The sequence below is a fragment of the Entelurus aequoreus genome, linkage group LG05 (genome assembly GCF_033978785.1).
Source record: "Entelurus aequoreus isolate RoL-2023_Sb linkage group LG05, RoL_Eaeq_v1.1, whole genome shotgun sequence".
Lineage (NCBI taxonomy): Eukaryota > Metazoa > Chordata > Actinopteri > Syngnathiformes > Syngnathidae > Entelurus > Entelurus aequoreus.
Genome location: NC_084735.1, coordinates 1,624,538 through 1,646,892, shown reverse-complemented (window position 1 = coordinate 1,646,892; position 22,355 = coordinate 1,624,538). Strand labels below are relative to the sequence as shown.

The 22,355-nt window shown below is 41.0% G+C and overlaps 1 pseudogene; it reads right to left on the bottom strand.

Annotated features, from left to right (window-relative positions):
- Positions 1 to 2,556: 2,556 nt before the first annotated feature.
- The window catches only part of LOC133650009 (protocadherin-16-like), a 125,777-nt pseudogene continuing 105,978 nt past the window's right edge, over positions 2,557 to 22,355 (bottom strand).

The following is a 22,355-nucleotide window of genomic DNA, read 5'->3' as shown; positions in this document are numbered from 1 at the left end:
TATTACAGTAAGTGTTTGTTTTATTATGGTTAGTTTGCAATGTTTAGCACCTAGCAATGCTGCTAATGCTATAGTATCACAATAAAGCTACGTCCATTACTCGGCTTCTAAAACTTATTAGTCCATCCTCTTTGAGTTCGGGCTCAAAAACATAAGGTTCTGGATCAGAATGTGTCCTAAAGTAATCGTTGTTGGCTCTCACAAAGTCTGCTTGATTAGCATTGTTGTTGATGGGGAAGGGATCTGTGGTTCCTCCTCTATAGTTATCTCTCAAAATGTCTCAGGAATCTCCGTGAGATTGATACTATTTTGATCATATCTATCCCAGCGAGAATCGAAATATTACAGTAAGTTGTTTTATTATGGTTTATTATGGTTAGTTTGTACGTTTAGCACCTAGCAATGCTGCTAATGCTATAGTGTCGCAATAAAGCTACGTCCATTACTCGTCTTCTAAAACTTATTACTCATCCTCTTTGGGTTCGGGCTCAAAAACATAAGGTTCTGGATCAGAATTTGTCCTAAAGTAATCGTTGTTGGCTCTCACAAAGTCTGCTTGATTAGCATTGTTGTTGATGGGGAAGGGATCTGTGGTTCCTCCTCTACGTCATTATCAGAATCAGAATGTCTCAGGGAATCTCTGTGAGATTGATACTATTTTTGATCATATCTATCCCAGCGAGAGCGAAATGTTACAGTAAGTGTTTGTTTATTATGTTTTATTATGGTTAGTTTGTATGTTTAGCACCTAGCAATGCTGCTAATGCTATAGTGTCGCAATAAAGCTACGTCCATTACTCGGCTTCTAAAACTATTACTCATCCTCTTGTGTTCGGGCTCAAAAACATAAGGTTCTTGATCATAATTTGTCCCAAAGTAATCGTTGTTGGCTCTCACAAAGTCTGCTTGATTAGCATTGTTGTTGATGGGAAGGGATCTGTGGTTTCCGGCCTCTACACCATTATCTCTCAAAATGTCTCAGGGAATCTCCGTGAGATTGATACTATTTTGATCATATCTATCCCAGCGTGAATCGATATATTACAGTAAGTATTTGTTTTATTATGGTTAGTTTGTATGTTTAGCACCTAGCAATGCTGCTAATGCTTTAGTATCACAATAAAGCTACGTCCATTACTCTGCTTCTAAACTTATTCTCATCCTCTTTGGTTCGGGCTCAAAAACATACGGTTCTGGATCAGAATTTGTCCCAAAGTAATCGTTGTTGGCTCTCACAAAGTCTGCTTGATTAGCATTGTTGGTTGATGGGAAGGGATCTGTGGTTTCCTCCTCTATGTCATTATCAGAATCAGGAATGTCTCAGGGAATCTCCGTGAGATTGATACTATTTTGATCATATCTATCCCAGCGAGAGTCGAAATGTTACAGTAAGTGTTTGTTTTTATTATGGTAGTTTGTATGTTTAGTACCTAGCAATGCTGCTAATGCTATAGTGTCGCAATAAAGCTACGTCCATTACTCGGCTTCTAAAAATTATTAGTCATCCTCTTTGTGTTCGGGCTCAAAACATATGGTTCTGGATCATAATTTGTCCAAAGTAATCGTTGTTGGCTCTCACAAAGTCGGCTTGATTAGCATTGTTGTTGATGGGGAAGGGATCTGTGGTTCCTCATTATTTCTCAAAATGGCTCGGGAATCTCCGTGAGATTGATACTATTTTGAGCATATCTATTTACTCACTAAGTTTTGGAAGTTTTTTAGGGTCATAAATCAGGTATATATCATAGAGGCGACTTGTTTTTCCGGTACTTTAGGGTCCTCGAGTCCGCATCCAGCATCATTTCAATATGTAGAACAGTGTCTTGAGACACACACAAAAAGTCAGACTCCAGTTTGTCAAAAGGGATCAGTGGGGAATTTATTATTTGCTTTAAATACGTGTACAGCTCTTTTGTTCCTTTGCGCCTGACACCCCTAATCAAGTCGCCGGCTCGCAGAGAGGACTAGATCCTGAGGAGCGGATCGCAGCTTACGCTAACTTTTCACATCCGGCTTTTTTTTTAAACTTCCTGCTAGCACGAGTTTTGTGGTTTTTGCATATTAGCCTCGTGCGGACTTGACTTCCGGAAGCACTTTCTTTGTGAAGACACAGAGGTGATCCGCCGGCTGGGCAGCCGTCCACAGTCCTGGTCACGGTCTGATCGGCAACTTGACCAAAAACGATCCGATACAAAAACACCACAGCATCTCTTCTGTCCGTATAAATAATGCTAACAAACACACAAGTCACAGGATGGCATACACAAAAAGTCTTCATACTCATGTACATGTTTGCAAATGTCCACCGTCTTTCAGAATATATCAAAATAATAAAATGAGTAATCTCCAAGTCTGGCCACATTGGCCACGTCAAACGATCTGGAAGGTGAAGAATGTCCACAGACACCGAGACAAGTCTCTCTGGCCAGCCAGAACATGGACCACAAGTCCCTGATCAGTCCACCAGTGCAAAGTCCCTGATCAGTCCACCAGTACAACTGTCCGAAAACAGAATTTCAAAATGTCCATCGTGCTCTGATGTTTGAAACACTTCCTTCATATTCTCATCTCGTGATCAGGACTCCGGTCCAGTGAGGGCTCCCGGGTGCTGATCATGGACGCCGAGGGTCCTTGGTTGACTCCGAAGGGAGAAACCGCTGGCGAGCGTGCCGCCAGTGGAGACAACGACGGCGAGAAGCTGGGGGACATGCCGCTGAGGAGATGGACCCCTCGTGACTTATAGGGGACCGTCGGAGCGAGGCCAAATGGGAAATGTCCGTCCCATCACAGGGACTTTTGGTGGGACCGACATAGCCCCCGGGTGGGCGACCGACGTGATGAGCGGCGGGGATCGATTCTGGGTTTGGGGTCCATTTTAGGCTTGGGGTTGGAAGGCTGGCGCAAGTTCTGGCTCTGCTGGGCGGTCTCGTCTTTCAGCCGCGCGATCTCCGTGAAGACGTTGGCCAGAGGCTGAAACTGAGGACACCAGTTGAGCAAGTAGTCCCAGGTTGTAGGCTTCCGCGAAGCTCCTCGTCGCTGGCGACTATGGCGGTCAGGGAGCCGTCCACTGCCGGTTTTCCATCCTCAGGGAATGGGTAGTCTTTGGGGAGGGAGATGTTGAGGCCCCGGCCAACACCCAAGTAGCCACCGCCCTCGTCTCTGTAGACTGGGAGCTGCCCAGAGAGCAAAGTCCCGCTTAGGCTTCCGCCCAGCTTTTTGCCTTTTGAACCAAGTGCTACCTTCCAAGGCTGCAGGCTCACAGGAGACGTCAGAGAGCTGGTCAGCATCCTGCTGGATGCCAGAATCTGGTCCTCTGGCGGAGATGTGCTCCTGCATGGAGGAGGTGATGGAGGCCACACGGGGGTACTCATTAATCATCCTGATTTCGTCATCCTCTGCGGCCTCGGCAGACCCTCTTCCGCTGGAGTGAGATGGATCCAGAGAGCCGCCTCGTGTGTATGGACCCCCGCCTCCACCACCCTGGTCTCCAACATAGCCTGGCAGGGGCCTGGTGGTAGATTCTCTCCCCTCCTTGCCCGGAGCTGCAGTTGTCTATGCTCTTTAGGGCAGTCCCTGAGGCAACGGTTCTGTTTCCGGCGTTCTGGTCTTTCTTCCTCTTGCGTGACTTGACTAGGAAGACCACCACCGCCATGACCACCAGCAGGACGATGACGCCCAGGGACACGGCGATAATGATGATCAGTAGTACGTTGACATCAGGAGCCAGGCCGAAGCTGGTGTTGGTGACATCAATGGCGATCTGTGCTGTTGCGGTGCGAGAAGTTTCCAGAGGACTGTGAGCTCTCACATCCAAAGTCATCAGTCTGGGTTCCATTGTCGTTTGACCCGACCCGCCGCCACTGCGGCCTGAGCTGTCCATCTTGAGGAATATAATCCCTGTGGTTTTGTTCACCTCGAAGTAGGGAGAGTTCGTAGGGAAAGAGTAGAGCACGATACCGTCCACTCCCCCGTCCTCGTCACGGGCCGCCACTTGGCCGATGCTCTGACCTTTCCTGGCGTCCTCCGGGACCTTGAAGGAGAAATCTGAGGACGTGAAGAGCGGGTCATACTCGTCCTCACCTGTCACAAACACCTGCACGGTCACAGTGGCCGAGTGGTTTCCTGCATCGACCGCCAATGCCACAAAGTTAAAGGAATCTATCCTCTCAAAGTCAAAAGGATTCTTACTCCGGATTTCTCCGGTGTTGGCGTCCACAGAGAAGTCCTTTCCGGCCACAGAGCGCTCCATCATGAAGTATTTTAGTTGTCCAAAGACCCCAGTGTCGTGGTCGATGGCGTGAAGGACTGTCACGGCAGAGTTGGCGGGTTGGTTCTCCCGGATGCTCGCCGTCAGGACTTCCACGGGGAAGAAAGGATGGTTGTCGTTGATGTCTTTCACCTCAACGATGACCGGAACCAGCGCAAAGTGCCCGTGTCCGTCTGTGGCCTGGATGATGACCGTGTGGGCGGGCTGGTGCTCACGGTCCAATGGCTGCTGAAGGCGCAAGGCTCCGGTCCATTGGTCCACAGCAAATAAGTCGACCTCATCCCCGGAGCTGATGGTGTACTGGACCTCTGCGTTGGGGGCGGAGTCTGGATCTGGAGCAAGACAGCACAGGTGAAATAAGAGATTAGAAGAACAGGTCCAAAGATGGACGCACCTGTGGCCGTCAGTCGGATGATCTCAGTGCCAGCAGCCGCCCCCTCGCTCAGCGACACCGTGTACTCCGCCCTGCCGAACACCGGCGGGTTGTCGTTCACGTCGCCGATGGCGATGACGGCCGCCACGCTAGAGCTCTTCTGGGGAACGCCGCGGTCCGACACGACCACGGCGAGGTTGTACAGCGGCTTGCTTTCGAAGTCCACACGCTCGGCCAGCAGCAGCGTGCCGACGGTCTGGAAGCCCCGCCCCTCCAGGAAGCGCACGCTGCTCTCGATCTGAAACGCGTTGCCTTCGTTCCCGCTGGCGATGGCAAAGTCGAAGCCGCAATTTTCTCGGGAAAGGTCACTGTCGAAGGCCTCGAAAGTCAGGACTGTAGAACCCGGAACGCTGTCCTCTGGAACCGTCGCCCTGTTCAACACACACTGGACGTAATAAGTATTGCATCCCCTTACGTAATTGTTTTTGGTGCTAAAAAAGAAAGGTTTAAAGTCGTCCAACACCTTCAATCACTGTCCCTGAAAACCTCAAATAAAGCCAGAAATCTTGGGGTTATTTTAGATTCTGATTTACATTTCGACAGTCACATCAAATCAGTAACAAAATCGGCCTACTATCACCTCAAAAATGTAAAAAGACTTAGAGGGCTCATGTCAGCTCAAGACTTAGAAAAACTTGTACATGCCTTTATTACCAGTAGGCTAGACTATTGTAATGGTCTCCTTGCAGGTCTTCCCAAAAAAAGTGTCAGGCAGCTACAGCTTGTTCAGAACGCTGCTGCTAGAGTTCTAACAAAGACCAAAAAATGTGAGCACATTACAGCAATTCTTAAATCCTTACATTGGCTCCCTGTACATCAGAGAATAGATTTCAAAATCCTCCTGCTCACATATAAATCACTACATGGTCTAGGGCCCAAGTATATCACTGATATGCTCCCACTATATAAGCCCTCTAGATCACTAAGATCTTCTGAGACCAATCTGTTAGCGGTTCCAAGAGTAAACTCAAATCAAGGGAGATCATCATTCAGTCACTATGCAACACATAGCTGGAATAAACTTCCTGAAGATGTCAGACTCTCCCCAACTCTCACTACTTTTAAAACTAGACTGAAGACTTTTATGTTCACCTTAGCTTTCAGCTAAATCTTTTAATCTTTTAACTTTTAACGTCTGCACTGTTTTTATTTTTATTGTCTGCATTTTAATTTTGCTTTTATTTTCTTTCATTTCACTTTGTTGTCTGTGAAGCACTTTGAGTCTGCCTTGTGTATGAAAAGCGCTATACAAATAAAGTTGCCTTGCCTTGCCTTGCGTACTTTTCAAAGTACGTACACAACTGCAATAATTTATAAGTACCCTATTACATAAACTACAACTGCAAGAAACTACAAGTATTACAACTACAAGAAATTACAAGTACACAACTACAATAATTTGCAAGTACCCTTTTACAAATACTACAACGGCAAGAAACTACAAGTACACAACTACAATAATTTATAAGTACCCTATTACAATTACTACAACCTCAAGAAACTACAAGTATTACAACTGCAAGAAACTACAAGTACACAACTACAATAATTTATAAGTACCCTATTACAATTACTACAACCTCAAGAAACTACAAGTATTACAACTACAAGAAACTACAAGTACACAACTACAATAATTTACAAGTACCCTATTACAAATACTACAACTGCAAGAAACTACAAGTATTACAACTACAAGACACTACAACTACAAGAAATTACAAGTACACAACTACAATAATTTATAAGTACAGTAATACCCATACTACAACTGCAAGAAACTACAAGTACACAACTACAATAATTTATAAGTACCCTATTACAATTACTACAACCGCAAGAAACTACAAGTATTACAACTGCAAGAAACTACAAGTACACAACTACAATAATTTACAAGTACCCTATTAAAAATACTACAACTGCAAGAAACTACAAGTATTACAACTACAAGACACTACAACTACAAGAAATTACAAGTACACAACTACAATAATTTATAAGTACAGTAATACCTATACTACAACTGCAAGAAACTACAAGTACAACACTACAATAATTTATAAGTACAGTAATACCCATACTACAACTGCAAGAAACTACAAGTACACAACTACAATAATTTATAAGTACAGTAATACCCATACTACAACTGCAAGAAACTACAAGTATTACAACTACAAGACACTACAACTACAAGAAATTACAAGTACACAACTACAATAATTTGCAAGTACCCTTTTACAAATAATACAACGGCAAGAAACTACAAGTATCACAACTACAAGACACTACAACTACAATAAATTACAAGTACACAACTACAATAATTTGCAAGTACCCTTTTACAAATAATACAACGGCAAGAAACTACAAGTATCACAACTACAAGACACTACAACTACAATAAATTACAAGTACACAGCTACAATAATTTATAAGTACAGTAATACCTATACTACAACTGCAAGAAACTACAAGTACACAACTACAATAATTTGCAAGTACCCTATTACAATTACTACAACGGCAAGAAACTACAAGTATCACAACTACAAGAAACTACAATTGTAATTAACTACAAGTACACTACTAGAAGAAGTACAACTACAAGAAACATGTGACAAGGCTTTCCAAGTACCAAATACTACTCCACATTGTGTATTGGCATCAAATACTTTGTACTACTGCAATACTTGTGAGTTGCGAGTTCAACTCTGACCTGTACTCGGATTGGTGGAAAACGGGCGCGTTGTCGTTGACGTCAGCGATCTGGACCTGAACCGTTGTGAGGGCGGACAGCGAGGGTGACCCCCCATCGCGGGCTTCGATGACAACGTTGACCGACAGGCGTTCCGGATGGAACTGGACTCTGTGGTCCACGAATAACGTTCCTGGATGTGGGGGAGCCAAGGTCTGAGGTCAGATACTTGCACTTCCTGAGTGGAACCCCAAAGAAGGAAGGGCTTGTCCACCATTGTTGGGATCAACGTAGAAGCCCTCCTGGGTGGACGACATCACGCTGTAGGAGATCCTCCCGTTCTCGCCAGAGTCCCCGTCGGTGGCTGTTACCGTGACGACCACACTTCCTGCTGGCGTGTGCTCAGGTAGGGTCACCTGGGGTTGACATAACAACAGTGGACCGTCAGGAGCAGGTCATGTTAGCAGGTAACCATTTCATCGTATGAGGTAACTTCCATCGCCCCTTCTCTGTGTCACCTTCATTTAGAGTCTTTTTACAAGTTTGTGGAACCTGAACCTGAACAAGGATCGTTCCTGACTGCTACCTGGTACAGGTCTTGGGTGAACGCGGGTGCGTTGTCATTGACGTCCTCCACCACGATGGTGATGTTGGCCTCCGTCTGATGCTTGCTGTCCGTGGCTCGGACGGTCACCGTGTACCACGACTTCTCCTCAAAGTCCAGCGGGGCGGTGAGGGAAACCCCGCCGCTAAAGCGGTGGATCCCAAACTTGCCCGAGGCGGCCGGGTCCAGGTGCAGCGAGTAGGACAGGGTGGGGCCGGAGTCGACGTCGTTACCCGTCACCAGGGTGATCTCTGTGCCTATCAATGTGTCTGATGGAAGAAAGGTGTGTCAGCTGCGTGGAATACAACGTGCTCGATGCTCGGGATGTAAGGGTGTAGCAGAGGGACGGTTCGGTATGTGCCTCAGTTCGTTTTGGGTACAGTAAGGCAGCAAGATATAAAACTACTTAACTTTTAACTTTGGATGTTCTTATTCATCCGCGGTTACTGTATCCTCAATGGATCGCAACTGGTTTACCTTAGAAGACGTTTTGCCTCTTATCCGAGTAGGCTTCATCGGTTCATGCTCCTTTTGTGCCGTTTTTGCAACTGAATGGAATGCTAGTGGGGTGATTCCGACTTATTTTGGGCTGGTAGCGATCATTTTATCACGCAACACCTCGATGCTAGCGAAGGGAAATGCCACCGTTGCCGTCGACAGAGGGGTCACTCTTTTGCGTCTCAACCGTTTTTGTTTTTTACTACAATGGGGCGGAACCATCCTTGCCCAGGCTTACCGTACTGGTGTTGGAATGTAAATAGTTTCTGTTGTACTAGACCGGACTAGATCTGACCGATCTAAGTCTATGACATACTTGCCAACCTTGAGACCTCCGATTCCGGGAGGTTGGGGGGTGGGGTGGGGTGTGGTCGGGGTTGGGGCAGGGGCGGGGCGGGGGTGGTGGTGGTTGGGGGCTGGGGCGTGGTTGGGGGCGTGGTTAAGAGGGGAGGAGTATATTTACAGCTAGAATTCACCAACTCGAGTATTTCATATATTTCATATATATATGTATGTATGAAATACTTGACTTTCAGTGAATTCTGGCTATACATATTTATTTTATTATACATATAAATAAAAGAAATACTTGAATTTCAGTGAATTCTGGCTATATATATTTATTTTATTATACATATAAATAAAAGAAATACTTGAATTTCAGTGAATTCTGGCTATATATCTTTATTTTATTATACATATAAATAAAATAAATACTTGACTTTCAGTGAATTCTGGCTATACATATTTATTTTATTATACATATAAATAAAAGAAATACTTGACTTTCAGTGAATTCTGGCTATACATATTTATTTTATTATACATATAAATAAAAGAAATACTTGAATTTCAGTGAATTCTGGCTATATACATTTATTTTATTATACATATAAATAAAAGAAATACTTGACTTTCAGTGAATTCTGGCTATACATATTTATTTTATTATACATATAAATAAAAGAAATACTTGACTTTCAGTGAATTCTGGCTATATATATTTATTTTATTATACATATAAATAAAAGAAATACTTGACTTTCAGTGAATTCTGGCTATACATATTTATTTTATTATACATATAAATAAAAGAAATACTTGAATTTCAGTGAATTCTGGCTATATATATTCATTTTATTATACACATAAATAAAAGAAATACTTGAATTTCAGTGAATTCTGGCTATATATATTTATTTTATTATACATATAAATAAAAGAAATACTTGACTTTCAGTGAATTCTGGCTATATATATTTATTTTATTATACATATAAATAAAAGAAATACTTGAATTTCAGTGTTCCCGGAGGCTATCCAGTAGATGGCAGTATTGTCCTGTTTAAGAGTGTCCCAACATTGCTGTTTATGGCAGACGAACTGCTTTACGGTAGACAAAAACGTGACTGCTGCTGTTGTGTGTTGTTACCGCGCTGGGAGGACGTTAATGAAACTGCCTAACAATAAACCCATGTAAGACACCAAGAATTGGCCCTCGATCATTCTACAGTTATAACGTGGTTGGGCAGGCACGCTGTTTATATCGTGGGAAAGCGGACGTGAAAACCAACCTTGAGACCTCCGATTCCGGGAGGTGGGGGGTGGGGTGGGGCGTGGTCGGGGTTGGGGCAGGGGCGGGGCGGGGGGGTGGTTGGGGGCGTGGTTAAGAGGGGAGGAGTATATTTACAGCTAGAATTCACCAACTCGAGTATTTCATATATATATATGTATGAAATACTTGACTTTCAGTGAAATCTGGCTATATATATTTATTTTATTATACATATAAATAAAAGAAATACTTGAATTTCAGTGAATTCTGGCTATATATATTTATTTTATTATACATATAAATAAAAGAAATACTTGACTTTCAGTGAATTCTGGCTATATATATTTATTTTATTATACATATAAATAAAAGAAATACTTGAATTTCAGTTAATTCTGGCTATATATATTTATTTTATTATACATATAAATAAAAGAAATACTTGACTTTCAGTGAATTCTGGCTATGTATATTTATTTTATTATACATATAAATAAAATAAATACTTGACTTTCAGTGAATTCTGGCTATGTATATTTATTTTATTATACATATAAATAAAAGAAATAATTGACTTTCAGTGAATTCTGGCTATATATATTTATTTTATTATACATATAAATAAAAGAAATACTTGACTTTCAGTGAATTCTGGCTATATATATTTATTTTATTATACATATAAATAAAAGAAATACTTGAATTTCAGTGAATTCTGGCTATATATATTTATTTTATTATACATATAAATAAAAGAAATACTTGACTTTCAGTGAATTCTGGCTATATATATTTATTTTATTATACATATAAATAAAAGAAATACTTGAATTTCAGTGAATTCTGGCTATATATATTTATTTTATTATACATATAAATAAAAGAAATACTTGACTTTCAGTGAATTCTGGCTATATATATTTATTTTATTATACATATAAATAAAAGAAATACTTGACTTTCAGTGAATTCTGGCTATGTATATTTATTTTATTATACATATAAATAAAAGAAATACTTGAATTTCAGTGAATTCTGGCTATATATATTTATTTTATTATACATATAAATAAAAGAAATACTTGACTTTCAGTGAATTCTGGCTATATATATTTATTTTATTATACATATAAATAAAAGAAATACTTGAATTTCAGTGAATTCTGGCTATATATATTTATTTTATTATACATATAAATAAAAGAAATACTTGACTTTCAGGGAATTCTGGCTATATATATTTATTTTATTATACATATAAATAAAAGAAATACTTGACTTTCAGTGAATTCTGGCTATATATATTTATTTTATTATACATATAAATAAAAGAAATACTTGAATTTCAGTGAATTCTGGCTATATATATTTATTTTATTATACATATAAATAAAAGAAATACTTGACTTTCAGGGAATTGTGGCTATATATATTTATTTTATTATACATATAAATAAAAGAAATACTTGAATTTCAGTGAATTCTGGCTATATATATTTATTTTATTATACATATAAATAAAAGAAATACTTGACTTTCAGGGAATTCTGGCTATACATATTTATTTTATTATACATATAAATAAAATAAATACTTGAATTTCAGTGAATTCTGGCTATATATATTTATTTTATTATACATATAAATAAAAGAAATACTTGACTTTCAGTGAATTCTGGCTATATATATTTATTTTATTATACATATAAATAAAAGAAATACTTGAATTTCAGTGAATTCTGGCTATATATATTTATTTTATTATACATATAAATAAAAGAAATACTTGACTTTCAGGGAATTCTGCCTATACATATTTATTTTATTATACATATAAATAAAATAAATACTTGAATTTCAGTGAATTCTGGCTATATATATTTATTTTATTATACATATAAATAAAAGAAATACTTGACTTTCAGTGAATTCTGGCTATACATATTTATTTTATTATACATATAAATAAAAGAAATACTTGAATTTCAGTGAATTCTGGCTATATATATTTATTTTATTATACATATAAATAAAAGAAATACTTGACTTTCAGGGAATTCTGGCTATATATATTTATTTTATTATACATATAAATAAAAGAAATACTTGACTTTCAGTGAATTCTGGCTATATATATTTATTTTATTATACATATAAATAAAAGAAATACTTGAATTTCAGTGAATTCTGGCTATACATATTTATTTTATTATACATATAAATAAAATAAATACTTGACTTTCAGGGAATTCTGGCTATACATATTTATTTTATTATACATATAAATAAAAGAAATACTTGAATTTCAGTGAATTCTGGCTATATATATTTATTTTATTATACATATAAATAAAAGAAATACTTGACTTTCAGTGAATTCTGGCTATATATATTTATTTTATTATACATATAAATAAAAGAAACACTTGAATATCAGTGAATTCTGGCTATACATATTTATTTTATTATACATATAAATAAAAGAAATACTTGAATTTCAGTGAATTCTGGCTATGTATATTTATTTTATTATACATATAAATAAAATAAATACTTGAATTTCAGTGAATTCTGGCTATACATATTTATTTTATTATACATATAAATAAAATAAATACTTGACTTTCAGTGAATTCTGGCTATATATATTTATTTTATTATACATATAAATAAAAGAAATACTTGAATTTCAGTGTTCCCGGAGGCTATCCAGTAGATGGCAGTATTGTCCTGTTTAAGAGTGTCACAACATTGCTGTTTATGGCAGACGAACTGCTTTACGGTAGACGAAAACGTGACTGCTGTTGTTGTGTGTTGTTACCGCGCTGGGAGGACGTTAATGAAACTGCCTAACAATAAACCCACGTAAGACACCAAGAATTGGCCCTCGATCATTCTACAGTTATAACGTGGTTGGGCAGGCACGCAGTTTATATCGTGGGAAAGCGGACGTGAAAACAGACTGTCGCCGCTGTCCCCACTCAGGTCCGCATGGAGCTGGAGGGGGCGTGGCATCCAGCTCCGGCTGGATTCCGGGAGTTTATCGGGAGAACTTTTCTTCCGGGAGTTTATCGGGAGAACATTTCTTCTGGGAGGTTATCGGGAGAGGCGCTGAATTCCGGGAGTCTCCCGGTAAAACCGGGAGGGTTGGCAAGTATGGTCTATGAGCTGATGAAGCTTACTCGGATGAGAGGCGGAAGGACTTCTGAGACAAACCAAACAGTCCAGTTGCGATCCACTGAATGCCCTGAGGATGCTTAACTTGGGTACGACTCCATACCGTACCAACGAATCTGATACATGTCCCGTTACGTCCCTGCCGTATGTGAGGATACGTGATAAGCGATAATTACTCTCTGAGATGCGTATTTCTTGTGGCAAGGGAATAGTGGGACTGTTGTCATTCTGGTCAACAATGATGACCGTCAGTGTGGCGGAACCTGCCAGTCTTGGACTTCCTCGGTCAGTCGCGGTCAGTACGAGCCTGTGGATGGATGGAGGAGACAATTACTACCACCTGACGGCAGACCAATCACAGAGCACTATGTTTCTCTGTCCTGGCAGCTGCCCCCACCCGCCCCCTTTTTAGACCAGTTGATCTGCCGTCTCTTTTCTGCTCTGCCCCCTCCTCTCTTGCGTGGAGAGGTTAACGGGTGGCCTCTGTGCCGCTGACTTGTCTCCAGTCAAGATGATCCCCTGCTGGCCCCACTATGGACTGGACTGTCACATTGTTGACTATAGCCACTCGGCGTCCATTGCACCGGTCACCTTGGGGGGGCGCTCACATCTGCGGTCCCCTCCAAGGTTTCTCATTACGCACATTGGGTTGAGTTTTTTCTTGCCCTGATGTGGGATCTTTGAGACACTTGTGATTAAGGGCTATATAAATAAACTTTGATTGATTGATTGATTGATTGATTGGCTCAGCTACATGGAGCCTCCTCTTTGCTTCAGCTAAGTAAAACGTAGCTCTGCTTTGTGTGTTTCTGTCTTTCTGGGGACATTTGGATTTATTTGAACTCCTAGGATGTTTTCTAAACGTTCTGAGCCCTCTAAGGCTTCTGTCACAGAGCCCAAGACCTAGGGGAAGCGGCTTACCATCGGAGAAAAGGTAACCCTCCTCATTGCTAAGCTTAAAGAAAGTAGCTTAGTTCGGAGCTGTTATCTACTAGCTGCTATTACAAGATTGGTAATTTGAACAAGTTGGGGGAAAAGAATATAGGAACGGCGGCAAAAGTATCTAAAAAAAGACTGTGCTAGCATCTGTCCATAACTTTGTTCCTTACTGGGAAGAAGCCAATGGCCACAGATAATTCTTTAGGGTCATCCTCCATGGGTATGTTACAATTACATAAGAGTGTTTAAGAACATCATAAATGTTTGAGTGTATGTGAAAGGTTAATAACGGCATTTATAAAGACCCAAAATGCATACAATAATCAATTAATATTGCAAAAATTCACCTACCGCAGAGAAGTTTGGAAGGTAACTCCCGTAATAATCGAGAGAACACTGTATTTAATAACGTTTATGTTCACAAGATGCTAATAAAACACAAGCTGCTGGCCGAAGATGGTGTCCAGGCCACACTTTGGACACCCCTGCTGGACGTGACTATTGTTTGGTTGGAATTGTGTCCTCACCTGGTCTGGGTAAAGATCTCGCGGTCCATAATCGCAGCCGTGGTGATGCTTCCCGTCATGGGGTTGATCTTGAACAGGCCGCTCATTTCTGACGATTGGATGGAGTAGGTCACCTGACCATTCTGGCCTTGATCCACATCCTCAGCCACCACCTAGGGAACGAATGAAGGTGAGACTCGGGAGGCCTAAAAACCTCAACCGGTCCAGGACCAGTTGGCACCTGTATGATCGGCATCTCGTATCCCTCCGCCTCCCTCATGTAAGCCACGTAATTCTGCAGCTGGAAGCGAGGAAGATTGTCGTTGACGTCCTGCAACATTAGGTTTATGCCCAGGAATGAAGTGGAGGACACCGTTTCCGCTTTGACAACTATGCGGAGTCTGGGTGAATCCTCAAAGTCCAGCCCTCCGGAGCTTTTCACCCAGATCTCACCTGGAGAACATGCAGATTAAGCGTCTAGAGATGATGGCGAAGGATTTGACAGGGGAACGGCGTTCACCTGTGGACGAGCTGATACTGAAGGCTTGCTGTTTGTTTCCGCTGAAGATGCTGTAGCTGATCCCCTTGTGTGTTCCGTCTGGATACTGGGCCTGAGCTTGAGCCACAGTTGTGCCTGATTTATGAGAGGGAATTAAAGAAAAAGCTTAGCAGATAATGACCGAGACGATTGCGCTCACAATCCGAACAAAATTAATTCAGACCTTTAGCAGCGTTTTCCTGTATGCTGACGTCACGGGCATTCCTGGAAAATCGGATGCCGCTGTACTCGACCTCCTTCACGTAGATCACCACCACACCCTGAGCCGACTGCGCAGGTGTGCCTTGGTCCATGGCCTCCACAATGAGTGTCCTCTGGGCCTGGGACAGTGTCTCCAGTGGCTCTGTAGCTTGGATCTGCCCCGTCAGCGAGTTGATGCTGAAGCCTTTCACCGGCGCGGCAAAACGATAAAACACAGAGCCGTTGGCACCAAAATCCTTGTCCTCCGCCTTCATCGTGGCCAGAACCCGCTGGGACCTCCTGCTGGACGCTTCGATGATCAGCGGATCCTGAATGAAGACCGGCGTGTTGTCGTTTACATCGGTGATGGTGATTGTCACCTGTAAGAGGACAGCCACAAGTTGGAGCCAGGATCTTAACTTCTCTGCATTACTTCAGATACCTCCTGCTTTTACCTGAGCAGAGGTGTTTCTGGGTGACGCTGGTGATAGATCAACAGCAAGGACCTGGAAGCTGTATGACGTCTGTCTTTCGCGGTCCAGAGGTGCGGATGTGGCGATGCGACCGGTGTGCTCATCCACCGTGAACGCTCCGTGTGCCTCCCGGCTGAGGAAATACAGAACTTTCCCGTTCAAGTCATCGTCAACGTCTGTTGCTGACACCTGGGGATACATCAAGTATGGTAATTCGATGCGAGAGCGGAACTGTGGCAAGGAGATGACGTTAGAGTCGTCTTTCTACCATCAGGACTTGCGATCCCTCCGCGGAATCCTCCGACACGTCTGCAGTGTAGCTACTTCTGCCAAAAACAGGGCTGTTGTCGTTAACATCCATCACTCTGACCTCCACGGTGACCACAGTGCTGAGAGACGGGCTTCCTCGGTCTGCCGCCACCACTTCTAGGGTGTACTCCGCCCTGGTCTCCCTGTCCAGCCCTCGTGAGGTGGACAGGGCTCCCGTGCTGGCATGGATCTGGAAATCCCCATCTGGATCTCCAGCTGGATGGAAGCATGGAAAAATGTTTTGTAAAAGTACGACATAAAGAAGGCTAGCTAACAATGCCAGCTCTGAATTTAGAAGTTGTAGAAGGAGCCAGAGAAGCGTCAGAGAGGAAAACATCTAGAGCCAGACCCTGTGTTGAATGTGGAGATTGTTTTTATGCGTTGAAGAGCAACGCCAAAAGCAATACAAGCAACCTAAGCCCCCTTTAAATCCACTCTAATGAAAGTCTTGGCAACGATGCATGGCATGGCTCTCACCAGTGATCCTGTACTCCAGCTCTCCGCCGGGACCAGAATCTGGGTCTGTGGCCTTGAGGAAACAGAGCTCTACGGGGGCCTGGTTCTCCGGCACCTCCAGTCCGTACCACGGCTTGGCAAAGACTGGCGTGTTGTCATTCACATCCTGCACTTCCACTCGGACCACCACCTTGGCAAAGTTAGGAGGTAAGCCTCCGTCACGGGCGTAGACTGGCAGGGAAAGGAGACGTCGTTAGCCAGAGAACAACTACTTAAGCGATCGTTGATGTCCCTTTACTGCCGTACCAGTGAGTATGTAGTGATCACGAAGCTCTCTGTCAAGTTCCTTGGTGGTGGTGATCACACCAGTTGAAGGGTTGATGACAAAACCTTCCTCTGTCACCCCCCCAAAGGTCACATGACCATTAGAACCTGCACCAGAACACACATGCATGAACAACACACCTGCACAGTCTACAGTTTTGTGTAAAACCCAATCAACACACCTTGATCTCTGTCTGTGGCAACCACTGTCAGCACCGTGGTGCCCGGCCCTTGGTTCTCCAACACGTGGGCCTCAAACTCAGCCTTCTGGAACACGGGAGCCTCGTCGTTCACGTCGATCACCTGCACGGAAAGCACCTGGGCGGCGGAGAGCGCGGGTACGCCGTGATCCTCCGCAATGACGGTCAAATTGTAGACTTCCTGCTCCTCTCGGTCGAGGGCTTTCAGAATGGACAAAGAGCCTGGTGAGCAGAAAGGGAGGAAATGGTGTGACTTGTAATCACTTATCTTAATACTTTTGTTTAGAAATGTTTGCGCAAGAAGGTAGAAACTAAGAAGTAAGGTCATTTTCAGTTTTCATTTATGATACTAGAAGGGAACGCATGGAACGGAGACAAGCTAGGCCTAGTGTACCTTGGTAAACCTCACTCCCTGACAACCTCAAGAGCAGTGCTGGCTATCGAATTGATAGCCCGGGCTTCAACCCAATACCAAGTAGTTACAGGATCATACATTGGTCATAATTAAAGGTCTCCTTTTTTTCAGAGGCAGTATAATACCGTTTTTAATTCATTAGTACCGGTATATCGTACAACCCTAAACGAAACAGACTCTTTAATATATTTAAGGTTAAATATGCAGTCTGAGAAAACAAACCACAAGCTAACACGAGTCACACCCAGACAGACCTTTTGAGCATCTGGAGGCTGCATCAAGTGACCGCCTCGTAGTCCCTAATCTGAGCCTCAGACCTGCCCGGCCGCGCCCCCGCAGCCTCAGCGACGGTGATGAGCTGACGCGTGAGCCGTGGATGGCCGGCCGGCCGCCTCCTTAAACTATACAAAAGATCCGTTACCGTGAACAAATCCACGGAGAAAATAACCGAAGCGGTGAAATAGGACCCCTGAGTAGTCGTCGGGTGCTTATGAATAATCGGGTGAATAATCCGGCTCATGGAAGTTTTGTGATTACGTAAAAAAGGATCGCAGTGAACCAAAGTCTAACTATTTTAAGCCGCGGTTTTAGGACTGATCTGATTATCAGAGTCCTTTTCAGAATCGTTTCCTTAATGTTCATAGCTTACTTTCCTCTTTTTTTCCTCCTTACTCATTTTAGTAGGGAGGCACGGCTTAAGTGGTTTTTAGAGACGGGCAATGTGGGCGAAAATCTACAACATATACAATTAGATGAGGCAATCCATGAATGAAACGCGTGCGAATGCTCCGATGCTGAAGTTGAAGTGAAATGCTGACAGAATGTAGTATGAATGTAAGGATAGTTTACAGTCTATTATACAGCATTATTCACATGTGAATAATATAAATACAGTCTATTATACAGCATTATTCACATGTGAATAATATAAATACAGTCTATTATACAGCATTATTAACATGTGAATAATATAAATACAGTCTATTATACAGCATTATTAACATGTGAATAATATAAATACAGTCTATTATACAGCATTATTTACATGTGAATAACATAAATACAGTCTATTATACAGCATTATTCACATGTGAATAACATAAATACAGTCTATTATACAGCATTATTAACATGTGAATAACATAAATACAGTCTATTATACAGCATTATTCACATGTGAATAACATAAATACAGTCTATACAGCATTATTCACATGTGAATAACATAAATAAATTCTATTTTACAGTATTATTCACATGTGAATAACATAAATACAGTCTATTATACAGCATTATTCACATGTGAATAGTATAAATACAGTCTATTATACAGCATTATTCACATGTGAATAATATAAATACAGTTTATTATACAGCATTATTCACATGTGAATAACATAAATACAGTCTATTATACAGCATTATTCACATGTGAATAACATAAATACAGTCTATTATACAGCATTATTCACATGTGAATAATATAATTACAGTCTATTATACAGCATTATTCACATGTAAATAATATAATTACAGTCTATTATACAGCATTATTCACATGTGAATAACATAAATACAGTCTATACAGCATTATTCACATGTGAATAACATAAATACAGTCTATTATACAGCATTATTCACATGTGAATAATATAATTACAGTCTATTATACAGCATTATTCACATGTGAATAACATAAATACAGTCTATACAGCATTATTCATATGTGAATAACATAAATACAGTCTATTTTACAGCATTATTCACATGTGAATAACATAAATACAGTCTATACGGCATTATTCACATGTGAATAATATAAACACAGTCTATTATACAGCATTATTCACATGTGAATAACATAAATACAGTCTATTATACAGCATTATTCACATGTGAATAATATAAATACAGTCTATTATACAGCATTATTCACATGTGAATAACATAAATACAGTCTATTATACAGCATTATTCACACGTGAATAACATAAATACAGTCTATTATACAGCATTATTCACATGTGAATAATATAAATACAGTCTATTATACAGCATTATTCACATGTGAATAACATAAATACAGTCTATTATACAGCATTATTCACATGAGAATAATATAAATACAGTCTATTATACAGCATTATTCACATGTGAATAATATAAATACAGTCTATTATACAGCATTATTCACATGCGAATAATATAAATACAGTCTATTATACAGCATTATTCACATGTGAATAATATAAATACAGTCTATTTTACAGTATTATTCACATGTGAATAATATAATTACAGTCCATTATACAGCATTATTCACATGTGAATAACATAAATACAGTCTATTATGCAGCATTATTCACATGTGAATAACATAAATACAGTCTATTATACAGCATTATTCACATGTTAATAATATAAATACAGTCTATTATACAGCATTATTCACATGTGAATAATATAAATACAGTCTATTTTACAGTATTATTCACATGTGAATAATATAATTACAGTCCATTATACAGAATTATTCACATGTGAATAACATAAATACAGTCTATTATGCAGCATTATTCACATGTGAATAACATAAATACAGTCTATTATACAGCATTATTCACATGTGAATAACATAAATACAGTCTATTATACAGCATTATTCACATGTGAATAATATAATTACAGTCTATTATACAGCATTATTCACATGTGAATAATATAATTACAGTCTATTATACAGCATTATTCACATGTGAATAACATAAATACAGTCTATACAGCATTATTCACATGTGAATAACATAAATACAGTCTATACAGCATTATTCACATGTGAATAACATAAATACAGTCTATTATACAGCATTATTCACATGTGAATAACATAAATACAGTCTATTATACAGCATTATTCACACGTGAATAACATAAATACAGTCTATTATACAGCATTATTCACATGTGAATAACATAAATACAGTCTATTATACAGCATTATTCACACGTGAATAACATAAATACAGTCTATTATACAGCATTATTCACATGTGAATAACATAAATACAGTCTATTTTACAGCATTATTCACATGTGAATAATATAAACACCGTCTATTATACATTTAAGTACAGTCAAAAAGGAACATATGCATTATACAGTATATATATATAGTCGATACTACAACGATTACATTGATATACTTTATTATCACAAAATCTTTTGTCATTTTTTGTTGTTGAAAAGTCAGGAAATACGTCCCTGGACACAGGAGAACTTTAGTTATGACCAATGTATGATCCTGTGATCCTGGTTTTGGGTTGAACTTGGGTCGCCGGCATGAGAGACAAGTGTGTTAGGGACCGAGCTAAAAGCCCGGGCTATCAATTTTCATATCTTGAACTTGTCAATGTACTCTGGAGGAAGAAACTGAACCCACTGTTGGTCAACGTTCTTACCTTCAAAGTAGGAACGTTTGTTTTGTGTCCCGCCTTCGGAGGCTCACCTGTGTTCGGGTTCAGGCCGAAGCGACCGGCGCCGTTTCCCGCCTGGATTCTGTACGACACTCGGCCATTTTCTCCTTCATCGGCGTCCCGGGCCATGACGTACAAAATGACAAAGCTGCCCCCGGAACAACAAAAGGTGGAATCAACATTTCAGTTGAGATTCTTGGGGCGTTATCAAGTCCCGCCTACCCGACAGGTTGGTCCTCCATCACGCTGACCGCGGACGGCGAGCTGAAGGCGGGGGCGTTGTCGTTTTCGTCGGTGACGAAGACGCGGGCGGTGACCGAACTCCAGCGTCTCTGCGAAGGATCTGCCGCCTGGTCCGTGGCCCGCACCACCAGGTAGAGGGAGGGCGTGGACTCGCGGTCCAGCTTCTGCCCCAAAGTCAGGACTCCGCTGACGGGGTCCAGTTTCAGGAGGTCGGCATTGACTGGCCAGTGGTGTTCCACGGAGTACCGCAGCTCGCTGTTGGGTCCGCTACCGTCCTGCGCGGACATACCAAGAGGTTCAAGTATTAAGCTTAAAACACACAAAAACCGTATCGAGAAGGACCTGAATGTAGAAACGCCAACTTCGGGCCCAGCGAAGCCGGCGGCATTTCTGGGTGTTGTTGATAAATGGCTTTCGCGTCGCATAGTAGAGTTTTAACTTGCGCTTACAGACGTAGCGGACAACTGTAGTTACTGACAGTGGTTTTCTGAAGTGTTCCTGAGCCCATGTGGTGATATCCTTTACACACTGATGTCACTTTTTTGATGCAGTACCGCCTGAGGGATCCAAGGCCCGTAATATCATCGCTTATGTGCAGTGATTTCTCCAGATTCTCTGAACCTTTTGATGATATTACGGAGCGTAGATGGTGAAATCCCTAAATTCCTTGCAATAGCTGCTTGAGAAATGTTGTTCTTAAACTGTTGGACAATTTTCTCACGCATTTGTTGACAAAGTGGTGACCCTCGCCCCATCCCTGTTTGTGAATGACTGACTAAGCTGCTTTTATACCCAATCGTGGCACCCACCTGTTCCCAATTAGCCCGTTTTCACCTGTGGGATGTTCCAAATAAGTGTTTGATGAGCACTCCTCAACTTTCTCAGTCTTTTTTGCCACTCGTGCCAGCTTTTTTGAAACATGTTGCAGGCATCAAATTCCAAATGAGCTAATATTTGCAAAAAATACCAAAGTTTTCCAGTTAAATATCTTGTCTATTCAATTGAATATAAGTTGAAAAGGATTTGCAAATCATTGCATTTTG